This window comes from Echeneis naucrates, unplaced genomic scaffold (genome assembly GCF_900963305.1).
Source record: "Echeneis naucrates unplaced genomic scaffold, fEcheNa1.1, whole genome shotgun sequence".
NCBI classification, from domain to species: Eukaryota; Metazoa; Chordata; class Actinopteri; order Carangiformes; family Echeneidae; genus Echeneis; species Echeneis naucrates.
Window position 1 is genome coordinate 54,672 of NW_021780170.1, and position 23,109 is coordinate 77,780.

General features: G+C 41.6%; 1 long non-coding RNA gene and 3 other non-coding genes across 4 annotated transcripts; 2 read left to right on the plus strand and 2 right to left on the minus strand.

The window, feature by feature from the left end:
• Positions 1-766: 766 nt before the first annotated feature.
• Positions 767-854, minus strand: trnay-gua (transfer RNA tyrosine (anticodon GUA)). Its single transcript is given in 2 exon segments — positions 767-802; positions 818-854. It is a non-coding gene; the product is annotated as a tRNA-Tyr (tRNA).
• A 5,837-nt stretch (positions 855-6,691) lies between these two features.
• Positions 6,692-6,765, plus strand: trnat-agu (transfer RNA threonine (anticodon AGU)). Its single transcript has one exon. It is a non-coding gene; the product is annotated as a tRNA-Thr (tRNA).
• A 476-nt stretch (positions 6,766-7,241) lies between these two features.
• Positions 7,242-7,323, minus strand: trnas-aga (transfer RNA serine (anticodon AGA)). Its single transcript has one exon. It is a non-coding gene; the product is annotated as a tRNA-Ser (tRNA).
• Positions 7,324-21,196: 13,873 nt separating this feature from the next.
• Positions 21,197-22,380, plus strand: LOC115038649 (uncharacterized). Its single transcript, XR_003840557.1, has 3 exons — positions 21,197-21,253; positions 21,684-21,860; positions 22,346-22,380. It is a non-coding gene; the product is annotated as an uncharacterized LOC115038649 (long non-coding RNA).
• Positions 22,381-23,109: the final 729 nt, after the last annotated feature.

Genomic DNA, 23,109 nt, shown 5'->3' on the forward strand with positions numbered 1-23,109 from the left:
GGGCCTCTGATATAATATAGAAATTGTCAATTAAAACAAAGTATTGATTTAATAATTTTACTCCTGGAGATACTTTCACAGCTGCCAAAGACGTGAGAACAAACTAGCAGACAATTGGTCACCTGCCAAAATAAAAATATATATAATCACACTGTGCACGTGCAAATAAAGATCAGCATATGCATCACGGTACCACGTTTAGAGAACATATGCTGACGGCTGGGGAATTAGCTCAAATGGTAGAGCGCTCGCTTAGCATGTGAGAGGTAGTGGGATTGATGCCCACTGCAGCAGCTCAGAGCCTCTGTGGTTAGATTAAGGTCCAAAGAAGATGTAGATCAGTGCTACATCTTCATTAAAAAAAAGGCCACTCAAAGCAGAAACACTGCTCAGGCTAAAGACCAGACTGTGTTCAGACCACATCTTCAGGTAAACTTTAACAGGAGGAGGTGGCGTGGGTTCGCGTGGGTTCAAATCCCATCCTTGTTGGTACATATTTGCCCATCAAAGTGAGTCCACAATACACAAAGACTGCCTGATTAGATCGCACATAGGCTCAAAATTTGCATTTCTTCACACGTGTAGCGTGGACAAATACAGGTTGTTTCCATTTTCCAAGGATGGCGTAGGAACATTTCTACATGTTGATGTCTGTTATATCTATAACATCAGGTGGTTCTGACCACACCAGACGACCAGTCTGTCCACCTCTTGTCTGTAGGCAGACTCATCACTGTGCTGGATGAGGCTGATGGAAAAAATGGTCTCCTTCGAGCCAGATTTGAACCAGCAACCTAAGGATTTCAATGATGAACCACTACAGTCCTCCACTCTACCAATTGAGCTATCTAAGGGACAAACCTCTCCGGATTGGTGCTGTGACTTATGTACTGTAACCTACAGACACAGGTTGATGAAGAGTCCTACATGAGTGAGTGAAGCTGCTGCTGGCTATCAGGAGGTATTTAGAAGTAAAATGTCCCCTTAAAACAGTAGTAAATAGTAAAAATTTTGCATGGTGATCCACACAGAGGAAGGCAGAGAGCATCCTAAAATACTCTGACCGTCCACTTCATACCATCCTAGTGGATCAGAGATCAATAATCAGCCATTGGTGGTTTTTCTGCTGCTCTTATTTCATTTCTTGTGGTTGTCCTGCAGAGTTGGTTGTCTGACTGTTCTCTGTGTTATTGATACAGTTAAAAAGCTTTGTGAGCTCTTGACGTGTTTCGTGGCTTCTTTGGTCACATTTGCTCCCTTTGTGTCTGACAGAGATCCTGAACCTTCCCATTGCTGGATGTACTCCTGTGATGAGAACCTGTCAGTGCTCAGGTTAAGGTAACATTTGTGACAAAAATTCAAACGTTCACAACCCCCACTCCCCAAACATTGATAAAACTTACTGATCTGAACTCACCAACACGACCCCAACTAATAGCACTTACTGCTCTCACAGCACAAGTCTGTGCTTCAGTTGGGGAAATGTTGATGACAAGTTCATGAATTTAGCTGATCTCACAAAATTACTAAAACTAGATGTCACTAACTAAAACTACTAAAACTGATTGTAACTTTTGTCCAAATTCCAGCCAGGACAACCCCAAAGAGAAGCACTTATGGATAAGAATTCATCAGTGTCTCTGATTGGAGTGATCCGAGTTAGATCTGAAGAAAACATGGTTCCAAGAATTAATGCTGTTTTTGTAAGTTAACACTGAAGGGGAAAAAGAGAGCAAAGAGAATAGAAGTCACATTCAGCATTTTTTACTGCACATATGATCTCCTCCAAAGAGTCTTTGCAGCCACTTCCTTGTTGTGTCGCAGTTCCAATGGACTCCCATTCAGGCTTTTACCCATCTTACATCTTCTACTTTGTTCAGGCAGTTTCAATGGTCTTGGTAATGGAATGTAATAAAGATCACATTTAGTCAATCAGGAACAATCCTCTTAAATTCATGAGGACCGTTAGCATGACACAGCACCAACAAACAGCATTTACTGCTTTATGTCCATACGTCTGTGTTTCAGTTCAGGAAATGTTGATGACAACGTTTGTTTTATATTCCAACCAAGACTTAGTCTCTAGATAAACATATCTGCATTTGTGTTGTGAGTCATGGCTCCCACCAAACCTGCTGTCTTTGTCAGTCAGCACTGCCCCAACAAGTAGCACTTACTGAATTCAACAGTCAAGTCAGTGCTCAAGTTAAGGTGACTTTCAAACTAATTCAGATGTTCTTAACCCCCACACCCCAAAAACTGATAAAACTCGTGATTGACTTCTGAAATCACCAACACTACCCCAACAAATAGCACTTACTGCTCTCAGAACACAAGTCTGTGCTTCAGTTGGGGAAATGCTGATGACAAATTCACTCACTCAGCTGATCTGAAGAAATCTATAAAAACTGGTTTTAATACCATCCAGGACAACCACATAGAAAAGCATTTATACAAAAGGAAGTTGTCTGTGTAATTGAAATGGTCAGTATTGTATTCTAAGAAGATGTTGTTGTCTTTGTCAGTCAGCACTGCTCCAACAAGTAGCACTTACTGAATTCAACAGTCGAGTCAGTGCTCATGTTAAGGTAACATTTGTGACTTTTAAATTACTTCCTTAACCCTCACCCCACATCACTGGTAATTCCTGCTGTCCTGGTGATTGAAGAAAAGAAGGAATGGCATTCCTCATCTTTTTTGTCCAATTTCCAACCAGGACAACCCCAAAGAGAAGCACTTATGCACAAAGACTTCATCAGTGTCTCTGATTGGAGTGATCCGAGTTAGATCTGAAGAAAACATGGCTCCAAGAATTAATGTTGTTTTTGCCATTTAACAATGAAAGTGGAAAAAGAGAGCAAAGAGAATAGAAACATTCATGGAGAAAATAGTCATCAATGTCTCTCATTGAATTGGCTAAGTCACATTAAGCTTTAATTCTGACCTAACTCTGGTGATTACTGATTAGGGTAGTGTTGTTTCAATTGATCAGGAGAAATCTGTTCAAAATGGGAATCTTCATCAATTTGTTGAAATTCTAACCAGGACAACCCCAAAGAAAAGCACTTGTGCACAAATAATTCATCAGTGTTTCTGATTGAGGTGATCTGAGTTAGATTCTAAGAGTCTAATGGGAAATGGGTAAAGGAAGGAAAACTTCTGAAATCACCAACATTACCCCAAATAATAGCACTTACTGCTCTCACAACACAAGTCTGTGCTTCAGTTGGGGAAATACAAAGGGGAAAGACAACTGATTAACTGATCACAATGAATCAATTTAGCAATGTTTTGTCAAATTCCAACCAGGACAACCCCAAAGAGAAGCACTTATGCACAAAGTATTCATCAGTGTCTCTGATTGGAGTGATCCGAGTTAGATCTGAAGAAAACATGGCTCCAAGAATTAATGTGGTTTTTGTGAATTAACCCTGAAAGGGGAAAAGAGAGCAAAGAGAATAGAAGTCACATTAACCTCTAATTTTTACCTCACATGATCTCCTCCAAAGAGTCTTTGCAGCCACTTCCTTGTTGTGTCACCGTTCACCCTAACCCTCCCTTTCAAGCTTTTGCCCATCTTATACCTGAATGAAACCACTCCCACAGCTGCCTGTCTACTTAGTTTGGGCGGTTTCAATGGTCTTGGTAATGGTTTGTAATGAAGAACACATTTAGTCCATCAGGAACAGACAACGATCCTCTTAAATTCATGAGGTCCGTTAGCATATGGTGAGAGGACTGTTAACTGCAGTGATTAGTGTTGCTGCAGCTGATCTGAACAAATCTTTTCAAAATGGCCATCTTTGTTGTTGTTTTTATTTCAACCAAAACTTCTTTTCTACCAAATGGTTGCATAAACTCTCTGTCCTGATTAATGCTTGGACGGAATGAACAACTTTTGAAATCACCAACTCTGCCCCAACTAATAGCACTTACTGCTCTGAAAACACAAGTCTTTGCTTCATTTGGGGAAATGTTGATGACAAATGTATGCTTTTAACTGATCTCAAGAAACATTTCAACCAGAGCAAGCTCAAAGAATTAGTTAGAATTAGAATGCTTTTATTGTCATCATACACGATGTATAACAAACTTTAAAGACAACTCTGTTCTGCAAAATGCATTTATAAAATAAGAAAGACATAGTAAAAAAAGTTTGAATACATTTACAAAAGGAGCCAGTAAGAATATATGTACAGTTGAGAATTAGCATGACTGCAGAGAACGGTGGAAATAAATATAATGTCCACTAAGAGAAGCACTGATCCACATGCCACCTCCAGTTAAAGTAACATTTGGGACTTCAAAAAAATTCTTTAGAGGTCACAAACTTTTCCCCTAAGAAGTAGCTATTACTGAATCCAACAGTCAAGGTAAGAAGAAAGAAAGGACACATTGACAGAACCACTGTGCTTCATACCAGGACACAGCAGCGTGACTCATGAATCTTCATGAATCATGACTTTCAAACTACTTTCTTCACCCCCAACCCCCAAAAACACTGATAAAACTTGCTGTCCTTGTGATTGACTTTTGAAATCATCAACTCTGCCCCAACAAATATCACGTACTGCTCTCAGAACACAGAGCTGTGCTTCACTTTGGCTAATGTTGGGGATGAATTCGTGCAGTCAGCTGATTGCATAGAAGAATCTAAATAAATGGCAATCTTTATCTATTTTTCTTTTTTTTGTTGACTATCAAACAAGAACAACTCCAAAGTGAAGCACTGATGCAGAAAATAATCATCAGTGTCTCTCACTGAATCCACCAAGTCACATAAAGCCTTTGTTTCAGATTAATCTTTGTGCCACCGTTGCAATGGACTCTCTTTCAGACTTACTTATTTTATTTTACGCACCTGACTTATCTTAAACTAAAATGATGCACCCTGTCCTCCTTCAGCAGAAAGTTTCAATTCCAGCCACATCTCACATCACAAGTCTGTGTTTCAGTTCAGGAAATGTTGATGGGAAATTCATGAATTTAGCTGATCTCAAGAAACAAATAAAATATTTTGTCAAAATTCCAAACAGGGCAACCCCAAAGAGAAACACTTTTGCAGAAAGGAATCAAGAGTGTCTCTGACTGGTGTGATCTGAGTTAGAAGACATTGATTCTTTACTTCTTTATTGTCTTTGTCAGTTAACGCTGCCCCAACAAGCAGCACTTCCTGAATTCAAAACTCAAGTCAACACTCAGGTTGGATAATAAATTGTGACTTTCAGAAAACCTTCTCGAAACGTTTTTCAAGCAGGTTGTTGAATAAATGTGTTGTCCTCCCTCAGCAGGAAGTTTCTGTGGTCTTGGTAACGGTTTGAAGAACAGAATGATCAGACAACGATCCTCTTAAATTCATGAGGACCGTTAGCATATGATGAGAGGACTGTTAACTGCAGTGATTAGAGATCAGGGTTGAGTTGTTGCAGCTGATCCCAAGAAATCTATTTAAAATAGCAGATCATCATAATTTTTGACTGATTTAAATTTTTTAAATTAACTGTTAGTAGAAACTGTGGCACCTTTGGCACCTTGACATTTCCTACATAGCTTTTTATCCCTCATTTCAGCATTAAGAAGCAATGCATGGTATAAAAGGTATTCATGTGGGAGACCTAGAATCCATCATGTGTTAAACTGAGAACTCAGTCGTCACACTCAACTGATGTTGTATACAGGATCCAGAGGAATGGAGGCAACTGGCAGTGGTGGGATTCAAACCCACGCCTCCTAAAAGGGTGGAGCCTTAATTCAGCACCTTGGACACTTCAGAATGGGAATGACACCCATGTCACATTATGAGAAACCTGGATGCCGTGTCCAAAGGTTTGGAGGACAGAATGGTAGAAAGATGTCTTTGAAGCCTTTTGGACACACAACCAGTCAGCGTGCCAGTTGAAATATCAGCATGTTAGACAAAACAAGTACTTCCTGTGCTTGTTTAGCAATGCTGGGGATTGCACCAAAGGACTCATACATGGAAAGCACACATTCTACCACTGAGCTACATTCCCTGCATGGTGTGGCAGCTTTAGCAGTTTTAGCAGCTTTAGCTAACCAGATAGCTTCTGAGCTCCTGCGATAGCGAAAACAGCGATCTGTCTGATGAAACCTTTTGGATGAGATGAGGCCGTTGATAATGCTGCCTGTACTGCTGAATTTAGGTCACCTGCACTTTTGGCAACAGTCAGAGCTCCATACACAATAACAGTACTGATTACTGACTGTCAATACATTATGACCTTAAAGATTTTATGATCAAATATGAAGAATAACAGGGAGAGAGAGAGGGATGACCTGCAGTATCAGGTCAGGTACCCTGGCTGGTTCAACAAGCCAAGTTGGAATCAGTAACCAGAAGCCTGAGTAGCTCAGTCGGTAGAGCATCTGACTTTTAATCTGAGGGTCCAGGGTTCAGTTCAGGCGATGCAGCTTCTTCCCTTTAGTGGTTCACATTATAGACTCCACAGCAGTGATAGGTGACACCATGAAGACGTTATGCACAATGAAACCATGAGTCTTCCACAAGCCGGATCGAGCAGGATATTGACAAGTGAAGCATGCGCAGTAGTAGTTTTGTGGCTCATGCTGGGTTTGGGAGAAGGAAATTTGTTGATTGGCTGCTTTTGACAGGAGACAAAATTTAGTAAGTCAGCTACTTATGTTGAAATATTTTAAGCATTTTAAGAGTGGTGCTGTGGCTTAGTTGGTCAAAGCGCCTGTCTAGTAAACAGGAGATGCTGGGTTCAAATCCCAGCAGTACGCCTTTATTGAAGTTTAAGGTTGTTGACATAAACTCATGTAACATCTTCTGCATTCTTAATGTGATTTGTTCTGTGCTTTATACTTCCAATATTCAAACATCAGTAATGTGGAGTTCATGTTCAGATTTGTTTTACATCTGTAGTAACACTAAATCTCCAGCAGGTGGAAGTATTGCTGCTCAGATGTCATGTACACTGTGGGACACACAATACTCACAGAGGACTTTATTGTGCTGCAGTGAGATGTATAAAAAGCTCCAGTTCTACAGTCAGAAGATGTCCAGTCTGAAGGTGGATGAGTTCTGACTGCAGAAGACAGTTTCAGAGCGTCTTCCAATGGCTGATGATGAACACATGATTCTTGTGCTGGGCGTCCGGAGTAAAGGCAGTAACTCCAACAATTCATCCAATAAGACCAGGACTGTGACAGCAAAATTAAGAAGCATGAAATCAGACCATACAGCAACAGCAACCAACCGTTGTTGGCAGGATTTGAACCTGCACGGGGAAACCCCAATGGATTTCTAGTCTATCGCCTTAACCACTCGGCCACAACAACCATGTACAGCAAAGCGCCCCCAACTCCAACTTCTTCTTCTTCTTCTCCTTCTTCTTCTTCTTCTTCTTCTTCTTCTTCTTCTTCTTCTTCTTCTTCTTCTTCTTCTTCTTCTTCTTCTTCTTCTTCTTCTTCTTCTTCTTCTTCTTCTTCTTCTTCTTCCTTCTTGTTTTGAGAAAGCACAGGTTCCAACTCTTTTTCCCAGAGTTCATTGAGGTAATTATACTGGAGATGACAAACCTGGAGGGGAAGCGTGTGTTTGGGGACATCTTGAGAGAACTGGACCTGGTAGACCTCCAAACCTACCTGGGTCTGAAAAGAGACAACAAAACAAGCCTGAGATGCTGCAAATGTGATGCCTATGTTTGTACGGCCCACTCTGACCTGAGTGTCAAATGCCACTCATGTGCATGAATTCACATACACACACAACTTCATGTTGAGGAGTTTGGTCTCTGGTTTTCTATTTCTTTTTTTATTATTATTATGAACCACTCTGAGACAATTTTAACAGCCAAAGAGTGTTAAACAAAAATTTGGTAGTGATTAATGTTTTTTTTTGTTAATTTAAGAGCAGTTAAAACAGAGCAGGAACACTAAAGTAAGGGGCGGGGGGTGAAAACGACAGGAGGGTTAAAGAGCAGATTCTCTCTGAGGGGACGGATGTTGCCACAATACACAGTGTGTGTGCCATCACATGTGGAAGATGTGTGCAGACTGAAGCCTTGGTCTGCCACCAGCTCAGAGGGGCTGCACTTCTACTGACCACCAGGGGGCTCCACTGGTTGTGTTTCACAAAGTCACAGTGTGTTGGAGTCTATCAGGGTTTTCAGTCATCCGGTTATAATATGTCTAAGGCAACCAGACTTGATTCTACATTTCTGAAGACATTTGACCTCTCATCCAAGAGGCGTCATTAGACAGATTGGTGTTTTACCTGTCGCAGTATGTGTGGTCAGCCAAAGCCAACACATCGAGCAGGGGATGTAGTTCAGTGGTAGAATGAGCAGCAAAGACCAGCTGCTGTTTTCACACAGGTGGCTGCTACATGGTGTACATATTGTGTAGTCACTTTGATGTGCTAATTTTTCAGCTATTTTTTTAGAGTTTGTCGTCAGGATGGCCGAGCGGTTCACATTGCACCCCCCATGGAGGTGTAGTTTCAAATCCTAAGTAAGGTGTATTTGGGGACAAAGTTGTTTTGGTCAACTTTGATGGGCTACATTTTCAGCAAATTTCAGGCAGGAGTAGACCACACAACCATTATAATTTTAAGACTAAGCCACACAGAAAATATATATTACATAACAACTAATTACACTTGGATGAATGAAATTGTATTTTTTTTATTTAACAATAAGTGAAAACATGAAGAACAAGTGTGCATGTGGAGACATCCTCTTCCTCTGTGTCCTGGACACTAAAAAGCAAATCTTTGAAACCTGTTGATGGGCCTCAGAGGGGCCTTTTCGCAAAGCTTAGCTACAGTGTGTTAAATACAACATGCTAGCATGCTAGCCCAGGGGAATTAGCTCGAATTGTAGAGCGCTCGCTTAACATTTGAGAGGTAGTGGGATCGACACACATTCTCCACAAGACTTTAGCTCTTTGTTGGAGATACAGCAACAAGTGAACTAAACACAGCAGGTCCCTGAGTGGGCTTTGGAGGCTTTTGGTAAACAGAAGCAGGACTGTCATGGTGTATGGAGCTTTGACTGTTACCTGAACATATCCTGAACTGAACCAGCTGCTGTTCTGCACACGGTTGTTTTAACTTTGACATGTTTTTTATTTATTTATTTTTTGTATGGATTCATATATTTTATTTTATTTTGCCATTTATTCTCATTTTATATGAATATTACTGCACAAAGTTGGTCTTAAATGATCAATAATCTTCTCAGCTGCTCTGAATGGTGACAGTGGGGCAGCCTTTGTGTTTACATCTGAATCACATTTGATTTTGGAAATTCTTCAAAGCAGCTTCAAAGGAGGAGTTTCATTCTGTGAGTATTGTGACATCATCAGGTGATGTATCAAAGGCAGCAGCTCTTCAGACTCACACATCACTTCAAACCTTTGAGGAAGTGACACACAACTGTGAGGAGCACAAGAGTTCACCGACACACACGTGGTTTCAGAGACAGACCGCAGAGAAACTGGCAGTACTGATGCTGAGCTGCTTAAAGTGTCTGTCTTGTAAATTGGACATCCTGCATTCAAACCCAGCAGGGCTTCACTCTGCTCATCATGTCTCTGTGGCACAATCGCTCAGCGCGTTCGGCTGTTAACTCAAAGTATGGTGGTTCTAGCCCACCCAGGGAGGCACTTTGACTGATATTATAGTGATTTACAGCACTCATTATATCAGTTCACAGCTGAGTATGAAGCAGCAGGCCATCTGAAGCCATGTGATGGAACTCTGTTGCTTATGTAGTGGTGTGATGTTGTTGCGCTATATGATGAACATGGCAGTGAAGAGTTCACCCACACAGATGTGGTTTCAGAGACAGACCGCAGAGAAACTGGCAGCACTGATGCTGAGCTGCTTAAAGTCTCTGTCTTGTAAACAGGACATCCTGCATTCACCCAGCAGAGCTTCACTCTGCTCATCATCTCTCTGTGGCACAATCGCTCAGTGCATTCTTCTGTTAACAGAAAGTATGGTGGTTTCTGCTGCAGGTGGGGAATGAGTCCTTGTATCAAGTGAAGGAGTTCAAGTATCTCAGGTCTTGTTCATGAGTGATGGAACTCTGTTGCTTAACCACGAAGGCCAGCAGGTGCTTTGGCCTGCTCAGAGTCTCTGTGTTGGATGTGAGCTGCTGAAATCTCTGAACACCATGACACAGATAATATCAGTCTGATGTGTCATCTGTAATCCAGATGTTGTCAGCAACAAACAGATGTTCCTGACAGAAGCTGTGCTGATTCACTTCAACCAGCACATGAGCCTCTTTCTCGGGAGCACACACAGAAAAAATAAGATTTTCTATTCCAACAATATATGTGATGTCCTTGTGTATGAATGAATGTTTCACTGATGCAGATTTTTACAGAACATCAACAACGAGGCTGTGTGACGTCACTGGAGATCAAAGGCAGTTCCTGTCTTTCATTGATCTCCCGCGCGACACAGATGCATACACACTCTCACGTTCGTATCAAATGGATGAGCGCATGCGCACAAAGACAGAAATGTCCCTGGACTAACGTGACCAATTCAGAATGGCTAAAATTCGGGACATGTCAGAAAAACAGCAAAACAGTGGCCGGTCACTGACACACTGTGTACATAATTTAATGCAAACTTTCATAAACCATGGTCTGAACTAGTTCATTTTAAAACTTGTAAACTGAACTATTAGCTAGTTAATGTAGAAAGGGAACTTTTCCAACACTGTCTGACTGCACTGCAACGTCTCATCACTCCTTCTCGCGGCTGCGACTTCCGCTCTTTTCATCATCGGAGGGAGCTGGCTGCAGGAGGACTCAACCATCAGATCAGTTTGTAATGTTTTATCAGGAAATAACTCCAGACTCTACTCTAGTTGGATTTTTTTTGGGGCAATCAGGGCAGGATTCGGGATTTAGGACAACTGCTTTAATTTCGAGACTGTCCCGATTTTTTTTTTTTTTGGGGGGACGTCTGGTCACTTTAGCTGTTACATGTTTAAAAATGAAGGAGGGAAATTGAAATATGTCACAGTTACACTAACAACGCAGGATGCAAGCACACAACAGAGAGAACACACACACCAACACAGGGCTATATGCCTCCTGTAACCGCAGCAGCTGAAAGTAAAAGTGTTCAGAGTTCAGCCTCCATTTTGAAGCTGTCGGAGCAGAAGCAGGGAAACTGAAGGCTGAGGCCGGTGAGTGTTAACATTATTATTATTTCACTGTCAGTTTGTCCCTGTGGACTGTGGAGGGACGAAGACTCACAGTGGACTTCTGTAACACTGAGACACTGAGACATGGAGGTCAGAGTTCACTTTGACGAACAGAGAAAAACTCCAGCTGAGCTGAGAACAGACCGTAATGTCTGATAGTATCAAAGGATGAAGGATCTACCTGATACAGAAAGTTCAGAGCTGCTCTGGAATCAGATTTTCCTGTAAGTCATATTCAGTTTTCCACAGAGAGCTCAGACTGTGTTTGGATCAACAACTTTTGAAAACCTATTTTTTAGCAATTGATATTTACTTTTTTTTTTTTTTTGAAAGCTGACAGTTTGATGCTCATATCTGAGACCATGATGATCATTTTCAACCAGCTATCTTCTCAGATATATAAAGAAGAGTAACTAACTGAGATGGGCTGTTGAAGAGTTGAAGAACATGACAAAAAGACAGGAAGACAGACAAAGTGATAAAAGATTATTTTTTTCTAATAAGAATGAATATAATTCTATCCTGAGTAAATGTCACTATACACTTTAATAATTAGAATGATGATAAGGATCATTATATAAATAAACAGAGACATGCATGATCAATCATTGTTTCCTCTTCAGTAAAATTGAGCTTTTACGTTTTTGCTTACTTATTCAATCATGAAATTTTTCCCTAAGAAAAATACTAAACTAAATGCAAACCAGTCAACTGAGGTGTGTTGGTTATCCCCATCTAGTGGACAGATAGTAGAACTTCATCACATCCTGTTTGTTTCTTATAATGAGGAAGAAAAGCTAGTAATGAGGAAGTGAAGAACGAGCAGCTACATGTTTTCTGAACACACAAAGCTGGAATTTGTGTAAATCAACCTGAAGTGAGTTCAGCAGGTGAGAATCTGTATATTTCTGATCAACAGGATCACTGTGATCACATTGTACTTGTTGATTTAGATTTTTATGTTGCTTTTGGCAGCAGTTTGATTATAATCTGAGTTTATTGATGGAGGTTCCTCAGAACTGGTCAGCTGGCTAAGAGGCCTCTGAACTCAGTTTGACTTCAGTTTCCTCAGTTAATTTGTCTTCCAATATATTTAGAAACAATAAGAAACAAAGGCAGCACTTTAATATGACCAGTTTGTTCAGCACAAACAGTTTGATTTCTCCATACTGTGACTGATTTAATGTAAAATGTTCCCACATTGTTTATCACCATCTAGTGGACAGATAGTAGAACTTCATCACATCATGTTTGTTTCCTGTAATGAGGAAGAAAGCTGGTTCAGTAACATTGATGTCAAATCTTTCCACATTATTCCAGATCAACGATGAAGTGACTATAATGTTTTTAGGAAAATACATTTCATTGTTTATCACCTCTTTCCAGAAGGACACCGATTTAATGCATGTAATATTCAAGGTGTATGTCTCCTAAAAACATTGTCTCAGTTCTGTTGCTTTTTTAAGACTGAAATTTCAAAAACATGGAAGTGCGCAGTTTTTTTTAAACTGAAGACAGTAGATGAAGAGAGATGTCGGTTTAAAGTTGAAGCAAACAACAAAAGATACAAATACGAAACACTTACCCCTGGACATTTATGTTTTGTCTTCTTTTTGCATCATTTTCCTCTTTGACAATTAATAAGGTATATGAATAGTAGAAATTAGAATTGAATATTGAAATGATGAAAAAAATCCAGATTTCTGATGGCTCCATCTGTTGGTTGAACTCAGAATGACATAGTTGTTGTTGATGACTCTGAAAAATTAGTTTACTGCTTACTGTTATTGTAAATTTAATCAAGACTTAGAAATTCACATTGTTGCAGCAAATTTACATCTTCTTCTGCTGAGTTAAGGGTCAGGACATTAGAGGTGTTGTTGCAGAATCACAGCACCATCCCAAAGAGTCCTCTGGCACTGATTTGGTTTCTAACACAGGTTAGAAAGGTTTTCACCTCACAAAAGTTTTTAGTAATTGAACTCTGAAGTTATGAGGATGTGACTTTTCCTCAGATCAAACAGACACCAGGACTGATGAGGGAGAACAAGCAGCTTCAAGATTTCGTTGTGTGCAACTGGTGTGCCGTGTTTCTGTTGAGCAATGACAGAACAAACATGTCTGAATTGGTCTGAAACCTTGAATGAACTTGGCTGAAAGAATTTAACTCTTACGGGCAACATACAAACATTGCTGAACACCACAATATGGATCACAACCGTACTTTTCACTATTTCAATTCAGAAATAAATATATGAAAGTCCAAAACGGACTCATATTTCAAACACCCCAAAATAGCTGCAGACTTGAACTATGAACAAAAATTACAACCTCTGAACCAAAAAACAAAACAATAACTACAACCAAAGAATAATGTGGCTGCGTTCATACCATGAAATTTGACTGTATACTGTATAAAAACAGTTTTTTTTTTTTTAAACAGCATCACATGATCATTGATGTGAATTCATCTATTACTTAATCTGAGGTGACAGAACCCAACTTTAACCCCTGAATGTACAGTATACTGCATTTTCCACTTTCCACAGTCACGTGAAAGTACATTCCTGATAGCAGCACCAACATTGTCCGAATAAATACACGAGTGATTACAGTCTGCTCGACCTACTATTGTGTTTAGTAGGGCCATACTAGCCCTCATATCTGGGACAGACGTATGATGATAACATTGATTGAACAGCTTATGTTACAGCTTCAGCTGGCGTCTTCACACCATCAATTTCTAAGAATTGCAGAAGAAATTATTAAAACTGATGGGCCATAACGTTAATCGATCATATTGTTGAGTTATCCAGGACACTTTACTGTTTATGTGTTGAGAAACATTAACAATGTCTTTAAAACTGACAGTGAGGAAAACACTGACAGGCAGCGGGTCCTCTTCAGTCTGCCCAATGACTGGCCTGATTAAAATGAAAATAAACAAATAAAAATGTTGAGGGATGTAGCTGTTTGTAGTTAAAAAATGCAGAAAACCAATGCAGCTTCTAAGCTCCTGAATACTGACTGACAGAAAAGAAAGAAAGACAAACACACGTACACACACACACGCACACACTACACTACCCCTGCATCTACTGTAGCTGTAGAGGTAGTGCCTTGGAGCTAAAAGTTAATAAATATATCATAATTATGGAGAAGAAGTGGTTGTTCCACAGCCAAATGAAGCCTTGAATTTTTTTTACTCTGTTTGGTGACCTGGATATTTTCTTTGGTAATGCGCTTTGGGTACTGGAGGTGTGTGCTTATCTTACTCATGTGTTTTTATTCAGGATTCATAATTTTTCCACAGCAGATGGGCCTTTCTTTGTCATTTAATTTCCCTCATAACATTCATCCTACCTTCTCTAGATTTGCTCTCAGTATGAAAAGCACCCCTGGATGACGTGGCACTGTGACTATTTAAATAAACATTAGATCAACTTATTATTCTTTATTTGGTGGCAAGAACTCAAATATTTCCACACCTGGGAACTCTTCCTTAATGGTGTTGTTTTGAAAAAGTCAGAAATCCACAAAAGCGATGGCTGTTAGTAACAAACAGTTAAACAGGCTGAGCTCCAAAGTTTCAAAGCTCCACCTGTCAACTCAAACCAATCAGGTGACTCAGTCTGACATAATCAGTGACGTGTTCAGATATAATCAGTGATGTCAGCTGAGTTAGTGTTCTGTCCACTGTGGCGGAAGAAGAGTCTGAATGAAGCTCTGTCTTGGACAAAATGAGGACACAAAGTGAAGTGAGGTACTTCCTTTTCTCCCCATCGACAGTTTGACCCAACGTAATCACGTGCTGGATAATACCTCTCAGACTGATTCTGTCCTGAAGAAGATGGACTGTGTGTGTTTGGATTTACTTAGTATTTTTGGGTGTGTATCTTTGGAACAAACTGTCCTGTTTCTTCTTTGTCTTCTGTCAGTCAGAAAGTGTTTTCCTCGCAGACCGACTCCGTCCTGAAGATGATGGACTGTGATGAGGAAGAGGAGGCCAGACCAGAGTCTCCAGGATCAAGCTGTCTGTCTCTGAAGTCTGACTGGTCCAAAGACTTTATTCCTCCAGTCTTCAGTAATGAACCTGGACCCTCAGAGACAAAGTAAGAGACTGTGTAGATGAGAGTAAAAATCCATCCATAGATATTCATGATCCTGAATCATCCGTGCAGATACAGGAAGACACTGAGATGGAGCCTCTGGGTTTTATCACCAGAAACTATTGCTTGTGAGCTCTTCCCATTTTTATAGAACTGATGAAGAGGCAAAACATCTTTGACAAACCTCTAGCTGCTTTTGATTCAATTATTGGCTGGATACTGCATCAACTTTTTCTTTATTCAGTGGCACTAACTCAAAGATTCCCACACTTGGGAACTCTTCCTTAATGGTGCCATTATTGAAAAGTCATAAATTCAAAGTGATGGCTGTTAGTAACACACAGTTAAACAGGCTGAGCTCCAAAGTTTCAAAGCTCCACCTGTCAACTCAAACCAATCAGGTGACTCAGTCTGACTGAAGCTGTGACGTCAGATGAGTTAGTGTTCTGTCCACTGTGGAGGAAAAAGAGTCTGAATGAAGCTCTGTCCACAAAAAGACACAGAGACAAAATGAGGACACACAATGAAATGAGTCTGTGGTTATTCTCATTCAGCCAGGCCAAAGTCATATCTGGCCAACAATTGAATCGAACCCAACTGGACTTAGGTTTGTCAAAGACGTGCCTCCTTATTCCAGGGGCTTTGATTCAGTTGTTGTTCTGGTCTTCTCTCAGTTTCCCTCTCAGACCGACTCCATCCTGAAGATGATGGACTGTGTGCGTTTGGATTTGCTTGGTATTTTTGGGTGTGTAGCTTTAGAACAAACTGTCCTGTTTCTTCTTTGTCTTCTGTCAGTCAGAAAGTGTTTCCCTCTCAGACCAACTCCGTCCTGAAGATGATGGACTGTGATGAGGAAGAGGAGGCCAGATCAGAGTCTCCAGGATCAATTTGTCTGTCTCTGAAGTCTGACTGGTCCAAAGAGTTTCAGCCTCCGAACTTCAGTAATGGACCTGGACCCTCAGAGACAAAGTAAGAGACTGAGAAGATGAGAGTAAAAATCCATCCATAGATATTCATGATCCTGAATCATCAGTGCAGATTCAGGAAGACACTGAGATGGATCTTCTGGTTTTATCACCAGAAACTACTGATGTTTTTTCCTACCCAAACATTTTATTACATCAGTCAGATCATGTCTGTTATAAAGAAATGTTTTCACAGAGACAGGAAGAGAAAAAGACATGTCTCTGAAGAGGAGCAGCCGTCCCACTGTGCTCAGTGTCAGGACGTCCTGAAGGATCCAGTCTCTACCAGCTGTGGACACTGGGTCTGCAGACAGTGCTGCACCTCACACTGGGACCAGTCTGCTTCTTCAGGAGACTCCTCCTGTCCCCAGTGTGGACAAAGATCCAGACCAGGTCTACAGACCAGCCCTGAACAGAGTGAGACTGAACTTCTGACTGACATCTTTAGTTTTCCATCAGATCCTCAGACTCTCTGTCTTCAGTCTGACGTTGTCTCTTCTCTGTCAGCAGGTCGTGATCTACAGGAGGTTTTAGATCAACATAAGATCAGTCTGAGGACCAGATGTCAACATGTGACTGAAGGAACAGGAAGTGGGACCCTCCTCAACAGGATCTACACTGAGCTCTACATCACAGAGGGACAGAGTGAAGAGGTTAATACCCAACATGATGTGAGGCAGCTGGAGACAACTTCTAAGAAGAAGAGCCTCCATGATGCTCCAATCAAATGTCACCACATCTTTAGAGTCTCACCTGACCAGCAGAGGCCCATCAGACTGGTTCTGACCAACGGCGTCGCTGGAGTTGGAAAAACTTTCTCTGTGCAGAAGTTCAGTCTGGACTGGGCAGAGGGCTTGGAGAACCAGGATGTCAGTCTGCTGGTTCTGCTTTCGTTCAGGGAGCTGAACCTGATCAGAGATCAGCAGTACAGTCTTCTCAGGCTGCTTCATGTTTTCCATCCAACATTACAGAAGATCACAGCAGAGCAGCTGGCTGCCTGTAAAGTTCTGTTCATCCTGGACGGCCTGGATGAAAGCAGACTTTCACTGGACTTCACCAACAGGGAGGTCGTGTCTGACGTCACACAGGAGTCATCGGTCCACCTGCTGCTGACAAACCTCATCCAGGGGAATCTGCTTCCCTCGGCTCTGGTCTGGATCACTTCCAGACCTGCAGCAGCCAGTCAGATCCCTCCTTCATGTGTTGACAGGCTAACAGAAGTCCGAGGCTTCACTGACGCCCAGCAGGAGGAGTACTTCAGGAGGAGGTCCAGGGATGAAGAGCTGTCCAACAGAATCATCTCACACATCAACAAGTCCAAAAGTCTTCACATCATGTGTCAAGTCCCAGTTTTCTGCTGGATCATCGCTACAGTTCTGGAGCACATGTTGACTACAGACCAGCAAGGAGAGCTGCCCCAGACCATGACTGACCTGTACTCACACTTCCTGCTGGTCCAGACCAGGAGGAAGAGGATCAAGTACCATGAGGGACATGAGACAAGTCCACAGGAGCTGATGGAGGCTGACAGGGAAGTTCTTCTGAAGCTGGGGAGGCTGGCGTTTGAACATCTGGAGAAAGGGAACATCATGTTCTACCAAGAAGACCTGGAGCAGTGTGGTCTTGATGTCACAGAGGCCTCGGTGTACTCAGGACTCTGTACTGAGATCTTCAAAGCAGAGAGTGTGATCTTCCAGAAAACAGTCTACTGCTTTGTTCATCTGAGTGTTCAAGAGTTTCTGGCTGCAGTCTACATGTTTCACTGTCACACCAACAGGAACAAGGAGGTCCTGAAGGGCTTTCTGGGAAAAAAACAGCAAGATTCAGCCCTGGAGGACTTTCTGATGGCAGTCCTGGAGAAATCCCTCAGAAATAAAAATAGTCACCTGGACTTGTTTGTCCGCTTCCTTCATGGTCTCTCTCTACAGTCCAACCAGAGACTCTTGGGAGGTCTGCTGGGTCAGACAGAAACCAAACCAGAGACCATCCAGAGAGCCATCGACAACCTGAAGAACATGAACAGTTATTTTATCTCTCCTGACAGAAGCATCAACATCTTCCACTGTCTGATGGAGCTGAAGGATCACTTAGTTCATCAGGAGATCCAGGAGTTCCTGAAGTCAGAAACCAGATCAGAGAAGGAACTCTCTGAGATCCACTGCTCAGGTCTGGCCTACATGCTACAGATGTCAGAGGACGTTCCGGATGAGTTAGACCTGAAGAAGTACAACACATCAGAGGAGGGACGACGGAGACTGATCCCAGCTGTGAGGAACTGCAGGAAGGCTCGGTGAGTCCACTCTCATTCTCATCAATCCTTCTGATGTGTTAAAATCAAATCTGATTCAGATGGTGTTTCACTGTCAGCTGTTTGTTGTCAGATGGTTCAAATGCTGCCAGAGATAAATATTCACTTAGTTGTGTTTCTAGTGGAAATCCTAAAGACTGATGACATCAGCAGGTATCAGTGACTGATCATCTTCATAGCTTCACTGTTCCCCTCAACTCAGTGAAAGTCAAAACAGGAGACAGTCAAATCTTTTCAGGTCAACGTGGCCTCATGGTCCCTCAGAGGAGACAGACCTGGATCAGGTCCCTGACAGACTGAGGACCTGATGGAAGACCAACTGACCACATTTTGTCTCTTCATATGAAAAATGTAAACTCAGATGGTGTGAGAGAGATGAGAACAACAGTTTCATGTCAGAGAGAAAAGATTCAGTGAAAAGAGAAAATCTGAATCCACACAGGAAGTCTTGGCGTCTTTAGTCCTTGAACCCTCCAGATTAATATGTAGTGTCATCTTTCACAGTGACATGTGGTCTAATATGTGTCATCACAGACTTGTTGGTTGTGGACTCACAAATACTGAGTGTGATGTTGTGGCCTCAGCTCTAAAGTCCAACCCCTCCCATCTGAGAGACCTGGACCTGAGTCAGAACCACATAGAGGATTCAGGACTGAAGCTGGTGTGTGCTGGACTGGAGAGTCCAAACTGTGGACTGGAGACTCTGAGGTCAGTTCACTGACTGGACCGGCTGTAGTTTGAGTGTTGTTGTTGTTTGGATGAAGTGTGTTGAGACATGATGATGACCCACAATTACATAAAGACCATTGAGGACATTTCTGATTGATTGTTAATGATTTGTTCTTCATCTTTAATTCTTTACTCAGGTTGATGAACTGCAGTTTGTCAGAGATCAGCTGTTCTTCTCTGGGCTCAGCTCTGAAGTCCAACCCCTCCCATCTCAGAGAACTGGACATGAGTCACAACGACCTGAAGGATTCAGGACTGAAGGATCTGTGTGGTTTTCTGGAGAGTCCTCACTGCAGACTGGAGACTCTGAGGTCAGTTCAGTTATTTTTTTAGATCTTTTATGTTTAATCCAGAAATCGTCCACACATAGAACTTGAATTTATTCTCTTTGGATCAACAGTATTTTAAATAGTTTCCAGTTGTTCTTTTGTTGTTGTTGTTGTTGTTGTTGTTATATAATCGTTGAACCATCCATCTTCTACCACTTTTCTATTTCTGGGTCACGGGGGTGCTGGAGCCAATCCCAGGTAACTCTGGGCGAAGGTGGGTTACCCTGGATAGGTCACCAATCCATCACAGGGCCAGCATACAAAGATAAACAACCACTCTCTCACTCAGAACTACAGACAATTTCGAGTCACCAGTTAACTTAGACACGCACGTCTTTGGACGATGGGAGGAAACCTGAGTACCTGGAGGAAACTCATGCAGATGGGGAGACCATGCAAACTCCACACAGAAAGGCCCCAGGCCAGGAACCAAACCTGCGACCTTTTTATTGTAGGGCAGCGCTAACCACTACGCCGCTGTGCTGCCCTATTATTATTATTATTATTATTATTATTATCGTTGTTGCTATTATCATGACTGTTGATGTTGTTGTAATAATAATAATGCTATGTCGTGTGTGGACATACGTTTCATACTTGCATACGTTGTTCCAGTCATACTGGTGTTTGATTTAGGGATGCACTGATCCACATTTTTTCACTTCTGATACGATCCCGATAACTGAATTTGGGTATCTACCGATACCAGAGCTCTGCTTGCTTTAATATAATTAACATTGTTTTTGATTTTATATGTGGCTGTAATAAATTCCTCTCTCCGGACGGCAGTTGAAATGTTAGCGACCACTGATCTACATGATTTGTTCTCTCACACACACACACACACATTATAGAAGAGAGTGAAAGTATGAACTCCCAGATGAGCACAGTGTTCAGACTTGTTCAGGGCTCTACCTGCAGACTGAGCTAAAACACTGACAGCTGGGTTAAATGTCATGTGTTGGTCCAACGTCAGGACAAGACATTTCATCTTCAAATATATCATTAATGATGAGTTAGATTTTCTGTCTTGAGCTTTGCAGCTTGTTTGTAGACTGTTTGACTGGTTTTAGAGTGGACTTACCTGCCAGAGCTCAGAATGTTATACAGGAGTTCATATGTGTCAGAATCAGAGATAGAAATAAAGTTTGGCTGACTCTGCTGTTTGGTTATTTCTGATGTGTTAAAATCACAACGTTGTAAGTTTGAGTCAGTTCAGGTTCTTCAGTGTTGTTTTATTTTCTCATGAAATCTTGTCACTGTTTGTATTTGACTGTTGTGAAGCTGCTTCCTGTTGGTTCAGCTGTTTGACTTTCATTTTCTAAACTTCTACTTTCTAAACCTTCAGCTCTGAACAGATGATGAAACATTGAACACTTTCAAGCAGGAACTTTGTCTCCTAAAGTCACATCTTTTATTCTTTACTCAGGTTGAGAAACTGCAGTTTGTCAGAGATCAGCTGTTCTTCTCTGGTCTCAGCTCTGAAGTCCAACCCCTCCAATCTCAAAGAACTGGACCTGAGTTGGAAAGACCTGCAGGATTCAGGACTGAAGGATCTGTGTGGTTTTCTGAAGAGTCCTCACTGTAGACTGGAGAGATTGAGGTCAGTTCAGTTGTTGTATTTGAGCAGGGGTCACCAACTCCAGTCCTGGACGGCTACTGCCCTGTATGTTTTAGATGTTTCCTGCTCTAACACACCTGATTCAAATGAGTGACTCCTGATCAGACTTCAGCAGAGTTTGATGACAAACTGATTATTTCAATCGGGTTTGTTGGAGCAGGAAACATCTAAAGCATGCAGGGCAGTAGCTGTCCAGGACCGGAGTTGGTGACCCCTGTATTAGAGCTTTTATCTTTATCAGAAACTGAATTTATATCAGCATAGAACTTGAGTTTATTTATTTTGGATCAGCAACAGTTTAAATAGTATTTGTTTCATGATTCATATTCTTCTCACTGACTGATTCTCCAGGTTCATTTTTAATATGATTGATTATAAATGATTTGATCTTCATCTTTTATTCTTTACTCAGGTTGGAGAGCTGCAGTTTGTCAGAGATCAGCTGTTCTTCTCTGGTCTCAGCTCTGAAGTCCACCCCCTCCCATTTCAGAGAATTGGACCTGAGTCACAACAATGACCTTCAAGATTCAGGACTGAAGGATCTGTGTTCAGGACTGGAGAGTCCAGATTGCAGACTGGAGACTCTGAGGTTGTTCAGTTTTGGTTGTAGATTTTTTTTTCCCTTTAATCCAGAAATCATCTACACATAGAACTTGAATTTGTTCAATTTTAATCAACACGTTGTTTCATGTTTCCAGTTGTTTTGTTGTTGTTGTTATTATTATTATTATTATTATTATTATTGTTGTTGTTGTTGTTGTTGATGATGATAATGAAAGTTGTCATTCTTTTCCAAAAGTTGAATTTTAATTTACTTTTTTAATGTATGAATAATGAAAAGTCTTAGAGAACCAAACTGTTGGTTTCAAATGTTTGTTCACCAGACAGAAACCAGGACCAAGGGAGACCTTTAGTCCTGGATCAGGGCTGCATATTTAGAGTCTTGGTCTCTGTATTGGAACAAGGTCTGAGGTGAACCAGGAACACTTGAGATGTTAAAGTGGGTGATGAGTTTGAAAAGATGGAGAAGTTCTGGATCAGGTATTTCTGACTGATTATTTGTTCTTTTTTCAGGTTGAGATGCTGTTGGTTGTCAAAGATCAGCTGTTCTTCTCTGGCCTCAGCTCTGAAGTCCAACCCCTCCCATCTCAGAGAACTGGACCTGAGAGGAAACCTTCTGCAGGATCCAGATGTGAAGGAGCTGCGTGATCTTGTGGAGAGTCCAGACTGCAGACTGGAGACTCTGATGTCAGTCCACTGTGGTAGATCTTTAATCCACCGCTGAATCTAATGTCCTAATAAATGTCTTCAGACCAGAGTCAGTTGTGTTGTTGAGACTCCAGCCCTCATGGGGCTTTCAGACACGTGGCCGTGGCCCCCCTGTGCTCTGAAAGCTGTTATTTCCAAAGGATTGGAGCTCCATCACAGGTTTCCCTGCACTGAGCACAGTTCATGTGCAGCACAGTGATAGTTGTGTTTCTTTGTGGTGTGGTCATACTCAGTCAGTGTGTTACTGCAGTAGATGGAGTTCAGAGCAGCGGTACAGAAGCTGAGTGATGAGCTGCTGTGGACGGAGTCAACATCAAAAAGCTCTTCTACACACTTTGAAAACAAACAGTCCCACACATGCTGAAATGTTCTTCATTTAGAAGATTTTACAGCTTCATCTTCACATCAAAGCAGAACTTTCCTTTGCTGCCACATATTTATGAAGCAGCCACCTGCTGTATTCCTACACAAGTATGTCCTGTATTCCACTGCAGCCGCAGGTCAGCTGAGGGAATCACTTTGTTTTAGAGTGAGGAGCTGCTGAACTTCAGCCTCCAGTGGCTGAAATG